The sequence below is a fragment of the Loxodonta africana genome, chromosome 1 (assembly GCF_030014295.1).
Source record: "Loxodonta africana isolate mLoxAfr1 chromosome 1, mLoxAfr1.hap2, whole genome shotgun sequence".
NCBI lineage: Eukaryota > Metazoa > Chordata > Mammalia > Proboscidea > Elephantidae > Loxodonta > Loxodonta africana.
This window is the reverse complement of record NC_087342.1, coordinates 15,835,404-15,841,403: the sequence shown is the minus strand read 5'-3', so window position 1 is coordinate 15,841,403 and position 6,000 is coordinate 15,835,404.

Genomic DNA, 6,000 nt, shown 5'->3' with positions numbered 1-6,000 from the left:
GTGAATTGCTGGGTCATATGGTAGCTCTATGTTTAGTTTTTCGAGGGTCTGCCACAATTTTCCACAATGGCTGTACCATTTTTGCATTCTTACCAGCAATGGGTAAGAAATAATTTACCAACATCCTCACCAACGTTTGCTACTTTGTTTTTTTTTCTTGTCTTAGTCATCCTCGTGGGAGTGCAATGGTATTGATTTGTCTCTCTCTGATGGGCGATGACGTTTGATTATCTTTTCATGTGTTTGGCGGCCATTTGATGTCCTATTCAAGTCCTTTGCCCATTTTATGACTGGGTTATTTGTCTTTTTGTTGTTGTCGAAGTTTTATGTATATTTTGGTTATTGGATTGTTGTCGGATATACGATTTCTGAAGATATTCTCCCAGTCGGCAGCTTTTCAGTTTTTTGGTATTACCACAACATTCTTGAGCCACACTCTAAAGGGTCATTTATTCCTGGCTTCCCACTTAATATAGAAGTAAAAAAAAAAAAAAAAAACGCTGCCATTGAGTCCATTCTGACTCACAGCGACCCTACAGGACAGTAAAACTGCCCCACAGGGTTTCCAAGGCTGGTGGATTCGAACTGCTGACTTTTTGCTTAGCGGCCATAGCTGGTAACCCCTGCGCTGTTTTAATGCTAACTAGTTAGATGGGGGCGGGGGGGGGGTGGTGGTGACTGTGACGGCCGCTCACAGTGCTCTGCTGCCCCCTGCTGGAAGTTCTTAGACAAGCTGTTTTGGGACCTGACTCCTGAGATTGGGCCCCAATATGAGATTCCTTTCTTTTCTAAAGATTATCCAGTGGTGCAATGGTTAAACATTCGGCTACAAACCCAAGGGTTGGCGGTTTGAACCCAGCCAGCTGCTCCGCGGGAGAAAGATCTGTTTCCATAAAGCTTACAGCCCAGAAAACCCTATGGGGCCGTTCTACTCTGTCACACGGGGTCGCTATGAGAGGAAATCAGCTCGATGGCAAACACCACCCAACACCCAGCCCCCAGATTATCATTTTATGATTTTAAAATATTTCTACTGAAATGGACCTTTGGAAACTTTTTCTTCCCTTAGCAGCTATTGGCCATGGCCCCTACTCCCACCATAACATAACGGAGAAGAGCCCTGTGGAGCCGAGGGCAGGTGATGCCCTTCCCATCTGGTCCTCTGCTGTGAAAGCCGACTGCAGTCTTGTTTGTCAGAGACACAGGAGGGCTGTTTATCTATGGTGATTTTAATATCGACTTCCAATAGCACTTACTAGGTTTTATTGATTGATTTTTAACAACTTACTTTTTCCTAATTGAATAATGGGTGGGAAAAAATGGAAAAATAAAGAGAATCATAAAACCTTTTATAATCACACCACTCAGATGTAACTAATGCTGACCCATCTATATGTTATTGTTTTGTGTGCCACTGAGTCAATTTTCGACTCCTAAAGACCCCATGTGACAGAGTAGAGCTGCCCCATAGGGTTTTGTAGGCTGTAATCTTTCCAGGACCAGATCTTCAGGGTTTTCTTTCTCAGAGCCGATGGCCGAGTTCGAACTGCCAATCTTTCATTTAACTGCTTAACTCTTGTGCCACCAGGGTTCCTATTTATTTCTATCAATCAATCTCTCTCTATAAATATATGTAGAATTGGGATTATACACTGTCACTCTTTAAAGGTACAGGAATTCATTCAGCTTGGTTGACTAGTACTTCCTTGAGCTACAAACAGCCACCTCTTCTGGGGAAGGAATGTACTTTTTTTGTTTAATTAGGATCAGCGCTTTAGGTTGATCACGAGATTTGGGATGAATTTCAGGTAATAGCAAACAGATGAGGAGATGAGGAGGGAGACTAGAAGGTCTTTTTCTCTGTTCAAATGTCACCTTTTAACAGAACAGCCCCTCCCTCTCTCTGGAGGGCTTCTAGTACTCATGGCTCCTGGCTTGCGTCTGAGAAGGGCAGCCTTGTGCACTTGGCTGCTAACAGGGCTTTGTGACAGGCTGAGAAGGGGCGAAGAGGGAGGAAGACATAAAAGGCCACCATGACAGCAGCCTGGATGAAGTTCCGTACACCTGGAGGGGCAGAAGGCCTTGCCCAGTTGCCCAGGGGTGATGCATCAATCGTTCAGGTGCAGCTGTGGCACTGGGCAGGGCCGGGGGCTGCAGGGTCAGCAGGAGAACCAGGTGCCTCAGGGACCTCATGCAGCTCAGTGTCATGCGCTGGCAGACCAACTGGATGATGGAAGGGCCTGGACACTTCTTTTCTCCCAGAGTGCCTTACTCCCCTCCCTCAGACGGAGCAGCCTGCCTTGGCCACTCACTGCTCAGCATGGCCTGCTCTGTCTCCAAAGTACAGGAACACAGCCTCCGTGCTTAGGAGAGGCGCTGCCCCGAAATGTAAGGTAAAACTGAATAGAAAGCCTGGAAAGATACACAGGAGAAGAGGACCCCTGGGTTCTTGACCCACATCTGGATCTGCCTCGTTCTATTGCTCAGGACTCTTTTCTCTCTTGGCTTCAATCCCACAACTCTAAAATGGTGTGATGAGATTATTCCGAAAAGACATTGCAACTCTGATGTTGAATGACTTCCTACCCTCCATGTCCTGGGGAACATACTGGACAGTCCGGAGACTATTTGTTAGGCAACTGGTTACCGTCTTAGTTTGCCTTGAACAACAATATAACAACAAAAATCTGGAAGTCTCCAACAACTAAAGCTTCATTGGCCCTAATTCCATAAAGTACCAGAGCCCTGAGACTATAAGTAACGTCCACTCCTCAGTGGGTCCTTCCAATAGCTCCACATGGTATTTGGGAGGGTATTTCCCCATTTTACAGAGGAGAAAGTTGAGGTTCGTCTAACCATGAGTGAGGGTTGGTGTCTTAGTTATCTAGTGCTGCTATAACAGAAATACCACAAGTGGGTGGCTTTAACAAAGAGAAATTTATTCTCCCATAGTCTAGTAGAAGTCCGAATTCAGGGTGTCAGCACCAGGGGAAGGCGTTCTCTCTCTGCTGGAGGAAGCCTTGTTACCTTTGTTATCAGTCTGCCTCTGGTCTAGGAGCTTCTCAGCGCTGGGACCCAGAGTCCAAAGGATGCGTACACCTGGCTCTTCTTGCTTGGTGGTAATGAGGTCCCACGACAGGCTGTAGTGCTGCTGCCGTCCACTTTTAAGCGGTGCCTGTATATTGTGCAGAACCATCTGTAAACCAGGCATGAGTTTTCTCTTCCTCAGTCAACTGATCGTAAGGGGCTCCCCATGATGATGTGATCATTTCCATGACGGGATGTGATATAATGTGATCGCTTCTATGATGCGATCTGCTGTGAGCAGCCAATCAGTTGAAAGGGTGTTTTCTTGGGAGTCTGGCCTGCATTGAATATAGGTGGACTTCCTGGCAAGGCTCATGGGCTTTTGCACCCCTCCGGATCCTGCAGCTGGCTCCTTTTCGTCTGACATCTGGATCTTGGGACTTGAGCTAGCAGCTTACCTGCTGTCCTACCTGCCGATCCTGAGATTCATTGATCTTTGCAGCCTGTGAGCAAGAACCTTGCTGTCTGACCTGCCGATCTTGGGTTCGCCAGCCTCTGCGGCTACATGAATCAGGGAGAGCCTCTATCCTACCACACAGACCTGGGACGTTCCAGCCTCTCTAACCACGTGAGCCATTTCCTTGATATAAATTTCTCCCTATATATATCTACACGCTTTACTGGTTTTGCTTCTCTAGAGAACTCAGCCTAAGACAGCTGGCAAGTAAGTCCCAAGTCCAGGTGTCCCTTCTCTCGTTTGATGCTCTCTTCCCTGCACCATACCTTCTTCTGGAGCAAACACGACTCTCATTTATCCCAAAACTCTGTCATATGAGGAGGGAGTCACTGAACTAAGTTTCTGCTTTGGGGTATATGTCTCATTACTTAGAAAAAAAATAAAGTGCCTCTACGTGCAACCTCATAAATGATAAAATGTCTCTTCTTCCTTATATCTTTCTGTCTTGTCCCCGCCATCTGCACAATCTCTGGTACATTCATGTTTGTGTCAGCTGGGCTTAATGGTGTGGTTCTTCCAGCACCTGACACCTTTAGCATGATGTAAACCCATAGTATGATTATATATTTTCTCCTAGAATGTCTTGGCTGTGCAGTTGCTGGGCCGTGTTGGAGAGAAAACAGTCTCAGGAACAGCCCCAGGCAGCCGCAGGAACAGTCTAGATTCGGGGTGCTCTACATAATCATCCAGAATCTTGACGCTTCTCCATGAACCCCAAGAAGCAGCTAACACAGGTGCATGATTACCCAGTAGGTCTGAAAGACTCCCGCCTTCCCTGGCCGGACAGAGGGGGTCAGTATTGACCAGGGTGAGGGTCTCATTCCACTGCCCAAGGCTCCAAGGAAGGCCCAGGTACAGTTCAAGAATTTCTCTACTTAAAAAAACGAGAGAAGATGAATGCCTACTAACAAATTTTATAATTCCTGGCACAAACATTCAGTACTTTAAAGACTTCTTTGGTGGTGGTGTACTGGTTAAGCACTACAGCTGCTAACCAAGAAGTCAGCAGTTCGAATCTGCCAAGCACTCCTTGGAAACTCTAGGGGGCGGTTCTACTGTCCTATAGGGTCGCTATGAGTCAGAGTCAACTTGACAGCAGAGGGTTTGGCTTGGCTTTCCACGGAGGGGGCACATGGGTTGGCCTACACACTGGTAAATAGGCTTATTTTCTTGCCGATTCAGTTAGCCCCTAGGTATTGGAATATTTGTATGTGCTGACATTTGTATAGGCTCGCTATGAGTCAGAAGAGTCAGAACTGACTCGTTGGCAATGGGTTTGAGTTTTTTGGGGGATTTGTGCTGGTTGACTTTTATGTTTTGACCCGTGCCCATAAAATAATTAACAGTAACAACCCTATTCAGAACAACACACACATCAACTGAGGTTTGTGTGGGCTGTACCTGTATGAACGCCTTCATGTGAGTGGAAGGGCTGGACAGGGAAGAACAGGCAGGCCAGGGATGGTTGGATTTCCCTCCTATGCTACCCAGCACCTTTGTCTAGTCAGGACTGTGGGCTTGATTTAAGTTGGGAGATATTCCTTTATGGGGTGACACAGGAGTTTAGAAAGGGAAGAAGACTACAGAAGTGAGAAAGAAGTGATGCTGTAGCCTAAGAGGAGACCATACTGGGGGCTTGAGGAGGTCAGAGGGCAGCAAGATGGTGCAGGTGAGGGAGGGATAAGGGAGGGGAAAGTGAAGACTAACTATGCTGTTTTTTCTTGAGCAAATTCTATGAGGTAGATATGAATTTTAAGGTCATCTATTCAGTTATGCACAAACAAAAAGTAACTTTGTTAATTTTTAACTCAACTTCATCATTACTTCAAGTGTCTACTTGTAGAAAACATGTTCTTAGGTTCTGGGTAAACAGAGACAGCATGTCTTGTTAAACACAATCACTTCAGGATCCAGTCTAAAGGCGCTGTTGACATTGGGGGTAGGGTCATCGATCTATGAGCAGGGAAATTCAACTTGTTTGTCACGTCACTCTGGAGCCACAGGAAGCCCAGGTTACCACTGGCCCTGCCCAACACGCACAGCTTCTGAGCCCACTGCCACCGGCACACCACGCTAAACCAAAACACCAAGCCCACTGCCATCAAGTCGATTCTGAGTCATGGTGACCCTCTGGGGGAATCTCTGTGCCTTCAAGCTTGCCTGGGCCCCTCTACAAAAACAAGGTACAGATCTCCTCTGCCTTCAGTTCCCCAAACTTATTCTGGGTGTCAATTTTTCCTTCTTCCTTCTTCCCCGGGGTTCAGCCTCAGGGTGTGAGAGCCTGCCCCTTGATCTCTTAAAATCCTTGACTCTTGTTCCTCTCTCCACTCTGTGTATGGGGGAGGGGGGGGCTGTTTGCCCCCAGGTGGGAAGGCAAGAAGGCTAGGCAAATGTTCTTCCCAACCAGTTGTACGCCAGAACCTTGGACCTTCTGACATCCCTTTCCTGAGGCATGA